The sequence below is a fragment of the Octopus bimaculoides genome, chromosome 18 (genome assembly GCF_046866305.1).
Source record: "Octopus bimaculoides isolate indiv1 chromosome 18, ASM4686630v1, whole genome shotgun sequence".
NCBI lineage: Eukaryota > Metazoa > Mollusca > Cephalopoda > Octopoda > Octopodidae > Octopus > Octopus bimaculoides.
In genome coordinates, this window is record NC_142945.1 from 52,198,002 (window position 1) to 52,213,097 (window position 15,096).

Sequence of the window (15,096 nt, forward strand, 5' to 3'; positions counted from 1 at the left end):
CACTGCTGGAAGAAAACCCTTTTTTTTCCCATCATTTTTTAAAATTATTTTATTTATGTATCATGTCAGTTGTATTGGAAGGAGTTGATGTCGGAAAATATGTTGCTTGATTTTAAAAAAGAAATTTTCTCTGTTCATTTCGTTTTTGTTTCTTTTTCTTTTAATTTTGTTTTGCTTTTTCATAAAACGCTAATATGTAACAGAAGGTTTATCTCAACTTCCCTCTTTCTGAATTGATCTTTTTGAGTATTGATTCTTTGGACACTCATACATAAGGGGGAAAAAAAATGCAACAACAACTACCACCAACACCACAATAATAATAATAATAATAATAATAATGATGATGATGATCATCATCATGATGATGACGACGACAACGATGACGATCCTTTCTACTAAAGGCACAAGGCCTAAAATTTTGCGGTGGGAGGGTACTAGTGGCTTACATTGACCCCAGTGTTTCACTGGTATGGTACTTAATTTATTGACCCCAAAAGGATGAAAGGCAAAGTCATCCTCAATGGAATTTGAACTCAGAACCTAAGGACAAGTGAAATGTTGTTAAGCATTTTGCCTGGTGTGCTAGTGATTTTGCCAGCTCACCACCTTAATAGTAATAATAATAATAATATAATATAATATAATATTGTTTCTAAACTACAGTGTTGCTGTCAGCTTAATAAATATGTTGCCGTGTATTGTTCTTGTTGCTATCATAGTCATCATCCCACTCTTAGTTACCATTGTTATTATCTTCATTGTACTTTAGTGCAAGGACAACTCACACCTGACCCTGTTATGACCAATCTGTCTATTTGTATGTCCATGATTATATTCTACAATGGATCTTTTACATTTTTATGATGGTAGGTGTATTATTTGAGGGAGGTTTGGTTTTTATTTCCAGCAGATTGGGCAAATATTTGGAGACATCCTCATCGGCTCACAACCTTTATTGTTGTTGTTGCTGTTGCTGTTTAGTGTCAGGTGACTTCAGCTCTAATCCAGCTGCTCCATAAGCAATGTTATTCCAGCTGTTACCATCTCATAATTCTTTCTTCCAAATAACCTAAATCAAATTACATTAAGTAATGTGTCTTTCGCCTCCTTTTGAGACAATTCTGTTCTGAAATGAGGGAAAATAAACTACTATTTCCAGCAGACTAAGCAACTACATTAGGCAGTGAGCTTGTAAAATTATTAGCAGCATTTCTTCTGGCTTTTTACCTTCTGAGGCCAACTTTAGCTTTCATCTGCTCAGGTCAATAAAATGTAACACCAATCAAGTATGAGAGTCAATACAATCAGCTTGTGCCCTCCCCTTTGAAATACAAGCCTTGAATCTTGTAATGGACTAGTGTTGTAGTCAGGGGGAAGTGTTGTGACTTCAATGATTTACATACCTTGGAACCTGGGTAATCAGCTTTCTGAGTCTAAGAGCTCAAGAAAAAAATATATTAAAATATACTGTTGTATAGAACCACCTCTTTGGCTTATCATTGCCGTCATTTTTCTTATCCTCTTTGGCAATATTCTCAACACTGTTGTCATCAAAATCATTGTCCTCATTTTGTTATCATCTTCATTATTATCATCGTCAGCATCATCATCGTGCCAGATGGCAAAAGTGTTATTGTTTATTTTGTCACATTCCTCAACTTATTTCTCATTGACTTTCATCTTTTTTCTCTTCATTTGTAACATTGCCATTTTCATCATCTCTGTCATTATCATCTTCCATTTTTATCATCACTATTATTATTATTATTATCATTATCAAGGTGATGAGCTGGCAGAATCGTTAGCACACCAAGTGAAATGCTTAGCGGTATTTCATCTGCTGCTACGTTCTGAGTTCAAATTCCGCCAAGGTTGACTTCACCCTTCATCCTTTCAGTGGCGGGGTCTATAAATTAAGTACCAGTTGAGTACTAGGGTCGATGTAATCGACTATCCCCGTCCCCCTGGTCTTGCCAGTTCTTGTCAAGCCAGCCAACCCATGCTAACATTGAAAATAGAAGTTAAATGATAATGATGAAAATAATCTATTTACTTTACTAAAAGGAGAATTATTTCTACTGACTGAGGGTTTTTGTAAAATAGTTTGCTAATTACAAAAATAATTTGTTTTAATTGGTAGAAGGAACTACTTTCAAAAATCAAAATAAGTCTGCAGCAAAATGAATTGTTTTACAGTCTGAAAACTTGAGTAAATCTGTCTCTGTTTTCATTCCCTCTCTCTGTCTTATTCTTCCAGTCTCCTTGTCTTTAACATTTTCCTTTCATCACCCAGTTTATTGATATATTTGAAAATGAAATATTCATAGACATAGTTTTTGTGTGTGGTGGTGGTGTGAGGAAGAAATAAGCTTTAACTAAAAATAAAACACAATCTTTCTTTTTCCTTATATTGCATATGATACCTCAATGAATAAATTAATTAAATTCACTATTTTTATTTTGTTTCTCCAAATAAATTATTTGCAGATTGTCTCGATCAGAGGATAATGTATGATGAATTGATAGATAAGAAAGAAGAAAATGGCATTTATTATAAAATGGATTTATTACCAAAAATCATAGAATGTCTAACTGGGTTTCCATTTATTAAGAAACGTTTTGCACACCATCTTGTGTACAAAGTTTTGCCTGAAATCAATATTTCAATTGATTTCCAATTCAGTGCTGCATCAGACTAAGGACACTAGGTGACCTTGTGGTAGATTTGTTTGTCAGGTAGTTTTTTAATCATTTTAACCCATTTCATATCGACCTACCCAAAATCACCTCTAGTATCTATGATGCAAACATCTAAATTAAAATCCTCCTCCAAAATTTCATATGAATCTATGTTCCAAACACCAGTTTGTTAATGACAAAGTTATTTCCTTAAATTGTTCGGTTTTTTTCAAAATTTCATTAAAACAAAAGCAGCGTTTTTCGTTTTTGGATTTGGTTTACAAGATTCTTTATGTGAATTCGTGTGTTGAAGCATATTTTATTGTGCCTGGGGAGAGACATTCTCTTTTAGTGCCTTATTATTTAATACACTTACCGGTTTGATTTCCAACCATTGAGTGTGTTAAATATTAAGGCACTAAAAGAGAATGACTCTCCCCAGACACAATAAAAGCAGTGTATTTTAACAGAAATATGGTTACAAAAGGCTTCAGCCTATTGAACGAATGCTATGGGGAAGCTGAAAAATCTGGGATGATACAAAAATATTTTAAGTGAAGTTTTCTAGTTTGTATATTTTGCTGAGTGATCTAGGGATTCATGTCATTGTTTCTCACAGTCTATCAAAGTTGATTTATTCATTTGAGAGTTCTTTGCCATTTACAACAGCATTGTAAATTTATGAAAATGACATTTACTTTGTGGTCAAAAGCTTTTCCAATATTATTGAGTAAATTTTTTCCAGGGAAATGAAAAAATACCAGGAATTTTCTTTGCAGCTTTAATTCTTGTTAAACTACCGGTGACAGAATACAGTGACCTTAAAAAAAAGATACTTGAAATAATGATTCCGCATATGTCAGGTCTTTTAGCTTTCAGTTTCTTTGATTGATTCTTATCCAAAATTTCTTTTAATTTCCTTTCATTCGTTTGTAATTTAATTTTAGTTTACAGTGACATGTTTTCCACCTGTCAACAGTATAAAATTAATGTTGCCGGTGTGGCTGTGTAGTAAGACCTTCTTAATCACATGGTTCTAGGTTCAGCCCCACTGCATGGCACTTTTGGACATGTGTCTTCTACTGAAGTCTTGTGAGTGTGGATTTAGTAGATGGAAACTGAAAGAATCCAGTTATATTTATACATACACATATCTATCTGCATGTGTATGTGTGTGTCTTTGTGCCTGTGTGTCCGTGTGTTCACCACCACTGCTTCATTTTCTATCATCTTTTATTCATGTATACACTTCATTGTTATATTGGTACCTTTGTCACATCTTGGTATCTGCAACCTTCCAAGAGAATGCTATTTTTACTTCATGGTTACTTTATGAGATTCTTTATCTGGGAATTTAACCCTTACAAACATCTTCAAAAGATACAGATCTCTCTTGAATCTGAAGATCACAATCTATACTTTGAAGATAAATTATGGCAAAAATTCTACCTGTTCAACATGTATGGCATCAGGTGTTGTATTATTGAACAGTGATTTTTTTGCCTTTGACATTTCAAAGACTGTGTATCAAAATGAAACTAGAGTTAAGAGAAATAAATTAATTTTGCAATTTCATTTGGCAAATAATGTGTTTGTAACCTTCCTCTTTTTTTCTTTTTTTTCTCTTGGCATTCTTTGTCATTCTGGACATGGATTCCGACTACAGGAACCCAAAGAAATGATTCATCTGTTCACAAAAATTATCATTGGAAACATCACTGAGAGATACCATAGAGTGTTAAACCTCCCCACCACCACCACCACCACCACCTTTAGTTAGCTCTTCTACCATAATTTGTTTATACAGAAAATTTCCTATACATTTGATTGTATAAATTCTTTGAGCTTTTCTCATTATACACAATTCAATTTAGGCTGGTTATTACATTCATTCTAAAAAATTCTGTAAAGTATATTTTTGTCCATTTTTTTTTTCTAAAGTAAACTATCCATTTATTATATTTTTTTTTTTTTTTTGTCAGAGCTGAGAAATTAACTCAGCGTTACCAAAGAACAGAAGCAGTAAACAAAAAAAATGGCGTGTTTCTTGACACTCCACATTGGCCAATCTCTGTCATTGTTGTGATTCTTGTCTTTAATCCTTCTGACACCCATGACTGCTCCTGGTTCTATGGTACCAATTACTGTTTGAAAATAATCTAAATTAAAACTATCCATCAACATTCCAATTTAATTTATGCCCCAAACACCGACTCAATAACGGCAGTTAGGCAGTTATGTTAGTAAATCATTTGATATTTTCAAAATTAATTGGAACAACAGCTTTGTATTTCACTAAAAATACAGTAACAAAAGGTTAAATAAGTCAACTGGAAAAAGATTGCTGTTCTCTATCACTTGGAAATGTTTTTAACAAGGAAACTCATACTTTCTATGCACATTTTTCATTATTTTCTACATTTCTTTGCATCAAATGTCCAGTATCAAATCTCTATACTATGTCGTTGATATGTTCTTTTTCATAATTTAGTTTTAAGTTTGTGGTGTTGTATTCATTTCTGTGTTGATTCTTTAGGTGCTGTAGATGACTCAGACATTTTGTTTTTAGTTTCTTCATGAGTAGAAGGTTCAGCTTTTCAGCAGCAATAAGTAGCAGCCATGTCTCCCTATAATATCCTCTGTAATCACACATGATGCAACAGATCATCATCACCATCATCATCATGTTCTTTTTTCCATAATTGCTTTGGTCAGATGGAATTTGTTAAGGAAGAATTTCTATAACCAGGTACCCTTCTTGCTGCTCTTTCTGCTCTGTTTCCAAGCAGGGTAGTATTCCCCCCCCCCATGAGCAGACATGTTTTCGTGGAAGATTACAAATGAAGGGATCACTTATATACCAGTAATGCTCATTTACAACAGTCATGTGACATCAAAATGAGGAGACACACAACGAATTTCTTTCAGTTTCTATCTACCAAATTCAAATCCACAATCCTCCGCTTGATCTTTGGCTGCACTAGAAAAAAGATACTTGTGCCAAGGGTTATACAGTAGGACTGAACTTAAAATCACATGGTTGGCAAACAAATTATTCAACCATGCGTGCACCTTGCCAGAAAATTGTAAAACCATTATTTTCCTGCCAAACCAAGTTAAATAAATTTTATCAATCACTCCCATCTTCATTAAAGCTACTGATAAAGCCCTTGAGAATCTAGCTTCATTGCAATTCTAAATATATATATCAAAACGAGTCCATATATTTATTTATTCATAGCCAACACTGTATTAGCACTGTAGTAAGTTTTGTCAGGCCATTAATCTTGTACCATTAATTAAACGAGATACCTCAGACTTAACTTTCGTTCACAATTTGCTAAATTGTCTTCTGTTACAATTATAGACATTTTGGGAATGTATGTGTGGATGAATCTTGTTAAATAACAATGGAAATTGTTTAGTTGAGCCAAGCTGACAGAAAAAGCCTTCATGGTCTTTAATTCACATTGTCATCATCATCATCATCAGCAGCAGCAGCGTTATTAATGTCCATCATTTTAATGTCCACTTTTGCATGCCTGCATGTGTAAGACGGAACTTGCTGAAGCAAATCTTTTTGTTGCCGGATGTCCTTTTTGTTACTGTCCCTCACTTGTCTAAGCAAATAATATATTTTCTGTGGTAGACTGGAAATGAACTACACTGCTTGTATGATGGTGATGCTCATTTACAACCATCATGTGATCTTAAAACAAGAGCACACACTAACATACACATGTATGTATATATATATATATGCACACACACACACACACACACATATATATATAAATATTTATATGAGGGGGAATGTAGCAACAAAAAACATGTGCTTTGAGGAAACATATGTAGCAATGCATCAAAAGACTTATGAATTTCCATCCAAGACTTCTTGTTATTGCTATATTTATCCTACCCTATAGCAGCACCACACAAATAACCATTCCATAGAATTAATCTGGAAGATTGGAATATGTGGTAGCCCAAATGAACAGCATAGGAACTTTTTATGAGCACACTCAAAACGTTTCACATAAATGAACTCTAAGGATGTGTGTGTGTGTGTGTGTGTGTGTTATAGGTTTCTTTCAGTTTCCATCCACTCATTCCACTCACCAGACTTCAGTGAGCCCTGTGCTACACCAGAAGACACTTGCTCAAGGTACCATGTAGAGCACATAACTGGGAAGGAAGCTTCCCCATCACTCAGTCCCCCACCTGTACCTTACAACCACACCTGAATAAATACATGTGGATGTGAGGTTGTATTCACAGAATTTCAAACTGTTTCATTATTCATTGTCCAACCACTGACTGGGAATAATGCACAAGGAATAGATCTATAATTATTTATCATAGAATTTAACTTATGACAATTCAGCACAAGAGACTCTACCAAGTTGAAATCTAACACCATTTGTATGAAGGAGAGCATTGTAGATCACAGGAAGACAAGTACTTTCATTTTAGCACATGATGATATCAGAATACTTGATATCAAGTTCTCTAGTGTTTCTAAAAATCTTCAATGTTTTGTGTATTGCCTGGAACTAGATAGAATTATGTACAAGATTGTTTCCTTGATCTAAGTCTCTGTGTCTCTGTGTTGTTGGAACCATCTAAATTGTGCTGACTTTATTTGGAGGCTGTTTTTGCAATCTCTGTTAATCAAAGTGGTACAGGTTTGGCAGTGGTTGTTATGAAGATCTGTAAGTAGAAAGTGAAAGAGACATCGGTTTTAATGTTCGTTATTCCATGCAATGAAAGATTTAAAAAATCTAATGAGAACCAAGACTAACACTGTTTGTAGGTAATAGAAAAGGCATTTTAATTTTCGACAGCCATGCTGATTTGAGGAGACAAAATGTGATTTCATGCTGAAATATATATACATGTGTGTATATATGTTTGTGTGTGTCTTTGTGTCTGTGTTTGTACCCCACCACCACCACCACCACTTGACAACCAGTGTTGGTGTGTTTACATCCCTGTCACTTGGTGGTGTGGCAAAAGAGACCGATAGAATAAGTTTCAGGCTTGAGAAAAAAATAAGTGCTGGTGCTGATTCATTCAACTAAAATTCTTCAAGGTGTTGCCCCAGCATGGCCACAGTCTAATGATTGAAACAAGTAAAAGATATTAATATATTAGGCGAAAAAAAATCCTATGGATAAAATATGTTGAAGGCTGCATGTAGGATATGAACCCACATCAGCTATGAACATGACAGGTGTTTTGCTGTACTGGAGTATGTGTGTGTGTGAGCATGTGTGTGTGTGTGTGTGTGTGAGAGAGAGAGAGAGAGAGAGAGAAAAGTAACATGTGAAATTTCTTGCATTAAAATGGTATTTTCTGAACTTGGACATCAAGAAGTATGGCTAAACAGAATCCTTTTATTGCGGGAATAAAAGATTTCAAATTTTGCAAATAACAAATTCTTGTAAATTTAGAAAATGACTTCTCTCTTATGAAGAAGTTTTAAAGAAATCTTTGCTACCAACGTCTGGAATCTCCATGTAAAGTCTATAGATGTGTTACTCAGTTGTCAGCAGATATACTATAGAATACTTATAAGTGGTCTTAGGAATCATTATATGCCATTCAAATTGTCAAACGATGGACATAACTGAAAAACAACGCGTAATGGAATTTATTAGTTTATTCAGAAAGATGATATAACTGACCAGCTTTTATTTTTGAAGGAACTTGAAACGAGATGCTTGTTAAGATATTTTTGGAATTGCAGGCTCATATTTCACATCTGATAGAATATTTTGGAGTGTGTAGGAATTTGCATTGATAGAGCTTGAAATATTTTTGATATTCTCAGCAGTTTGTAACTTTGACAAGAAACGTGAATCTAAGCATGGTTATAATTTATTATTTCATTCACTGTGAAGTTCTCATAAATAAGAGCTTAAACAGTGAATTGCTGACTGAATGGGACAATGCTGTTCCTATGATCAATGTAATGAAGTCTCTAAAAAAATTGTATCGTTATATAGCTATAACTTTATATAACCCTAAGGCAGAAGGCCGGTAGAATCATTAGCACATGGGACAAAATATTAAGCGGCATTTCGTCTGTCTTTATGTTCTGAGTTCAAATGCTACTGCGGTCAACTTTGCCTTTCATCCTTTCAGGGTTGATAAAACAGGTACCATTGAACACTGGGATCAATGTAGTTAACTTACCCACTCCCCCAGAATTGCTGGCCTTGTGCCAATATTTGAAACCAATATCAATCAATAAAAGGCAAAAGAACAGGAGTTGCATAATCACTTTCATTAGCTTACAGCTGTTTCTCCCATAAGAAGCATTACATTCAGAGTTGTGTCCCCATGGGACATCTTATTGCTTTCTTTTGGGTCATATATGTATATCTTATATTATACCTTGACGCTGTGTGGACTGAGATTCCTGTTGGTAGGCCATTGATATTAAACAAAGTGTTAAACACTTATGATATATGCAAGTTGGTGCCCCTAGGGGTCAGCCACATTTAAGTGGCAATATACTTCACCTTATTGTGCAGTTACTGTTAATACCTCGTTTAGAGAATTAACATTGCTTGTTTTCACTTTTTCGATATCAGTGAATAATTTCACTGGAAAAAGATATATAAGTTTTGCCAGGAATTAGCTTTTTCATCGTAGATCGGTGGCTATCGGACGCTGACGAAGGGAAATAACCCTGAAACTCGAGTCCGTTCGTGCTACAGATCACGATGAGAGGGATAACTTCCCTTGGCAAAACAAAAAATAGACAGGACACAGAAGTGTGTCGATAAGCCAGCTGGAGGAGATGTCCTCCTGGGGCTAAAAGCAACAGTAACATCCACCCCTAGGGGTCAGCCACATTTAAGTGGCAATATACTTCACTTTATCGTGCAGTTACTGTTAATACCTCGTTTAGAGAATTAACATATATATATATATTTTTATATATACTCATATATGTTTGTGTGTGTATATATATATATATATATATATATATATATATACTAGACATAAGTTTCATAAACTACAAAATATAAATATCCACACCACCACATTTGAAACATACCTGTTATAACACTTTATCCCGATTTGAATGTATGTGAAGGTATTTAGAAGGCCCAAACTTATTTCTGCAAATGTGCTAAGCGCTGGTGCTGATCATAGTTTAATCAATAAGTGTAGGAGCAAGGTAAATGTAGTAACAATAAGGGGTCAGTGGGAGCTACATTTAAGTGGCCCTTTAGAAATTAAACCTCCTTATGATACTCACTGGAAGTTCATGATATGAAATTCATTGTCATTGCTCCAGTTTGGTCATCAATGCCATGTATTTAGTTTAAAATGCAGAAAAAATAGGTGAGGGTTAGTGGGACACTTAGGTGGCCCTTAAAAAAAATAGACCCCCTTAGGATATTCCCTAGGATTGGGGGAGTTGCTGGTTTGAGTTTCGTTGTCCTTGCACCAATGGATTAGGAGGAGTTAACAAACATAAAAACATAATGGATAGAGAAACATCACTCAAATTTATGATAGGACATACAAACACACACAAACATACATATAAACAGGAGAGAATTGTAGTTCGGTTGAAGCATTGTGTATTGTTTGTAAAGAATAAAAAGTTTTGAATCGTACAACAATGCAATAATTATAAACGTTGTGGTGTCATCAGTCATCCTGACAAAATGAAAACACTCAAAGGTTTGTGGAGCTTGATCACTCACAAAAGCATCAATACATTAATTAAATAAGTGATTAACTCCATTCTTGGTCACTAGTGCGAAGGTGCGTGGCTTAGTGGTTAGGGCATTCAGCTCATGATCGTTAGGTAATGAGTTCAATTCCTGGCAATGCATTGTGTCCTTGAGTAAGTCACTTTATTTCCCGTTGCTCTAGTCCAAATCGGCAAAAATGAGTGATACCTGGATTTCAGAAGGTTAGATTAGAGATCAATGAAGTATGGTAGCATCTTTCATAGGCATTGTTGGAGTTGATAACATTTGCTCAAAACATTGCATAGCTGGATTGAACTCAAAACCATTTGGTTGCTCAGTAAAATTCTTAACCAAACTGTCAAACCAATGTCTACATGAGAAGTTTTGCATATAATTGAATACAAAGCTTTCTATAAAGATACACACTAATATACATGTGTATGTGTGTGTGTGCTTTTGTGTCTATATGTTTTATTGTGTCTGGGGAGAGCATATACATACATTCACCTACAAACACACACTCTCTCTCTCTCTCTCTCTCTCTCACATAAATACAAATCTCTCATTTCTATTTTCAGTTAGAAATTTCAATTTGTCACTTAAAAGATAGTATCATTTATCAAAAATGATGCTAGAATTGAATTTTAAAAATATTAAGAAAGAATGATTTCCAGTGTATTCTAAAAAACAAAAAGCTAGAATAAAAACATTATTATTATTATTATCATTATCATCATCATCATCATCATTATTATTATTATTTAATTTTTGATTTATGTTATTTTTACTTCAATGAATTTTTTTGCTTCTCTGATAAAAATCTTTGATTATTCCAAAACTTAAATTAAAAGAACTGAAAAATATCTCTCTTACTTTTGTTCTTGTTCTTACTGCTGAACTGAAGAAAGAGGATTTTTTTTGTTTTTTTAATATTTTTCGTCTATCAGGAAGAAAGAATTTACTAATTAAAAATTATCTATATATTGCATAATTTCTGATTAATATTTTACAGTTTTTAATTCTAATTAATTTAATTGAGAAGACCCAGCAACTAAAGTGAGATTGCAGACATAGCCGGTGTTAGTGTTGCATGTCCAGCTCATTTAAGAGTGCCTTTGATGCGTTGGGCAATATGGTATGATATGATATGCTTGAAAAGACCTGTTGAGTCAAGTAAAACCAAAATCGTAGCTGTGACCAGCGCCCCCTGACTGGCTCTCATTCCGGTGGCATGTAAAATACATCATTCGAATGTAGTCAATGCCAATGTCCCCTGACTGGCTCCTGCACTAGTGGCATGTAAAAAGCACCATCCGTATGTGATCGATGTCAGACCCACATGAACGGCCCCTGTGCCGGTGGCACGTAAAAAGCACCCATCCATGCATACATGCATGCTTCCATGCAGGCAACATATACGTGTTATACCATGTTATGTTTACTTTGTATTATATATATACGGCTGGAAGGCGGCGAGCTGGCAGAATCGTTAGCACGCCGGGCGAAATGCTTAGCAGTATTTCGTTCGTCTTGACGTTGTGAGTTCAAATTCCGCCGAGGTCAACTTTGCCTTTCATCTTTTCAGGGTCGATAAATTAAGTACCAGTGAAACATTAGAGCCCCCAAATTTCAGGCCTTGTGCCTTTAGCAGAAAGTATTATATATTGCGGGTTCGTTTTTATTTCTTTCTCCTTCATGTTTCGATTCCTATTTCCAGCAGCTTCACTTCTTTGTCTGTTATTTACATAAACCATTAAGGAAGGGATAAGCATCTCACCCTACCAACTTTGCAGCCATTTCCTAGTCAATATATATAAAATATACTTACTTTTAAAAAATAAACTCAGCATGTCTTGAGCGAGTTCGTTTAGCCCCATCCCCCATCGCTTTTATTTCCGTTTAAAGTCAGCCGAATAAACCCAGGATCCTTGACCTTCCGACTGCAACCGTACTCTCGTTTTGAGTGGTTTGCTAATACATTATATAATAGCTACTTCCCTTTTTTAGGACTCTAACACAAAAAGTTTCTTCACCGATGCACCACGAGGTATTTAGGTGTGCCTTGAATTTTTAAAAATAAAAAACTTAAACAGGATGACGAAATTCGATTTCATTTTTAAAGTCTTATTCATATGTTTATTACATTTAAATGTGATTAATAAATTAGGATAACCGTTAATCTTCTAAACACCCCCCTCGCCTTTTTTTTTCTTCATCTTTCTTAATTTTCAACTTCCAAACTTTTCTCCTTTTTTTGAGAAAAAATACGTTATGTGATCTACGCCTGTATTTTTATTTAATCGATCGACATCCAGTAAGCTACTAAGTCAAACAGATTAAGAAGCATTAATATATGGCGCGATTTCAGTGGAATTTGATTGTTATTTCTAGCAGACATAACATCCACATGGAGGCTACTTGTTTTTTGCCTTTCGTTTTAAGCTTGTTGGTCATATAAGTACAGCCCGTTTTTTTTTAATATTCTTGTTGCTGTTTAGTGTCAGGAAAGGAAGAGGAAGGGCTGCATCTATGGAGGGTTTTATTATTATTATTATTATTATTATTAATGAGTGGAAAGGAGGAAGTTATACTCAAAACTAAAGCTCTGACCTGAATGCTTTGCATATAAACCAGGCTTCGTTAAGGACATATAAGGTGTGTCTTTTTGTGTAGTGGTTTTAAAGCGGACGATGAATTAAATCTACCGCCCAGGAAATCGGAGAGCAAAAAGCCATTATAGAGACACACACATTCAGTTTTCGTCTACCGTATTCACCCACAAGGCTTAAGGTCAGCTCGGCTCTATAGAAAAATACATCTAACCAAGGTGCCACGCAGTAGGATTGAACCCGAAACCACGTAATTGCAAAGCGAATTTCATAGCCACACGTATCTCACCCGTCTCGAGAAATGAACTCGGAGCGGAAATGTCCAGCAGACATTTTTGTTCCATGCTTTAACAATTCGGCCAATCTACCATCTTGGATTTATTGCTCACGAAAAAGAAAATTCAAGTTTGATCTTAGTAGGTTTTGAACTTAGAACGCGGGGGTTCGAAAGAAATACTACGTTACTCGTAACTAATCCATTTGGAAAACAAATAACTATATAAATAAATGACAAATTTGACTAGAGCTGGGATTGAACTCAGAAACAAATATCGCAAGAAATCTCGTTCGACACTGCAACACCTCCGCCACATGTCTTTATGCTATTAGCTCCAAAAAAGAGGAAAGGTAAAAGTTGACCTCGACATAAATTTGAACTCTGAACGTAGATAACCGGAAAAGGTAATTGCAATGTATATTTGTGTTTTTGTTCGATACTCTAACATTTCTGCCAGTTCCTTTGACTATTCTAGATAGGCATGAGCAAACTTTTTCGAGAAGTGGGCCGTATAGACATGGATCATTATCAGGTGCGCCGCGCTATTAAAAAATGTTGTGTTCCTCCTTGAAATTAGGTCCGGCCTTCAGAAAGTCCCACAAGGCAGCAGTTTGCTAAAGACTGTTCTAGACCTAAGAGAACCGGAGACTTAAAATAGCCGCAGAGAAAAAAACTAAATAGTAATTTCAAAATTTACTTTGGACCCCAGAAGGTATGAAAATATGTCAAGTCAAACTTTCTTTTTGTTTTCCCATTGAAAATTAAATTTATAGAAAGACTAAACTCTTCGAGATACCCATTAGAATTGTTTGTGAAGTATTCAATTTCTAAGAACAAATAAACTGTAGGCACTACTGTACTTCGAAGGTTCCATCGTTTAAAATCTTATAGAATTCTAATTTTGCTTTTATGTGTTTATTTTTATTTATTAAATTTTAGTAATTAATATTAAGTTTGAATTTAAACATTAATTAATGTTTCAGATTAAATTTTAAAACAGATAATTGATGTTTATTCTAGGAGTATAAATTAAAATTGCTCATATGTTTAGCAACGATGTTTAGTAATATTTTAGCAATATTTTAGAAATTGGTCTTTTATTTAATAAATAAAAAAAACGAGATTATTTTTAAATAAAATAAATGGTTTACAGTGTGGGTCAGTTTCTTCTTTTACCAAACTTTATGCTAAATATTTTACAATTTTTATATGCAAATAAGACATTTATGTATTTATTCATAAAGAATAATACTATTAACTAAAAAAAAAAAGGCGTCATTGAACGTGTTCCATATATAAAATCAGTTAAATTAGTTTAACCCCCAGGTGAACTCTGATCAAACAGACTTTATGATCAAAGATATTCAAGAGATGATGACTCTTTCATGCAGACATTGTATATATCACGTTAAAATAATATACAATGCATCCTTCCTCTTCCAAATCGTTTGTGTATGATTTGAAGCAGATTTTGGCTGCTATTTCGAGCCGGTTTTACGACCTTGTGCACGCTGCCAGTTTCATTTTCGTAATGTTGCCGACGTTTTGGCAAACACAGCTTTTAAATCATGATTCATAACTTTTCGTTGATACCTCTTAAATTTTTTCATTTAATTCTTTCAAAATGTAACGTATTTAGTACAATTAAAAAAAAATCTAATACACACTCAGGATAATTATTCTTTATTCCTATATTGAAATAATCGTAATACTTAGAAACGCATTGCAGCATATCTGCAAAAGTTAATCTCTCCACGACATTGTTTCCTTATAACTTTCGGAAAAATAGCTATTTTCTAATGAAATTTAT

The 15,096-nt window shown here is 34.4% G+C and overlaps 1 long non-coding RNA gene across 3 annotated transcripts in view; it reads left to right on the forward strand.

Annotated features, from left to right (window-relative positions):
- The window catches only part of LOC149132105 (uncharacterized), a 129,728-nt gene that overhangs the window by 99,979 nt on the left and 14,653 nt on the right, over positions 1-15,096 (forward strand). Inside the window, exon 1 of one of the 3 annotated variants that reach the window (XR_016245115.1) lies at positions 13,859-13,998. The exons of the other annotated variants lie outside the window; for them this stretch is intronic. This is a non-coding gene — a long non-coding RNA (uncharacterized LOC149132105). Of the gene's footprint in view, positions 1-13,858; positions 13,999-15,096 lie in introns of those variants that run through there. 3 annotated transcript variants of the gene reach the window in all.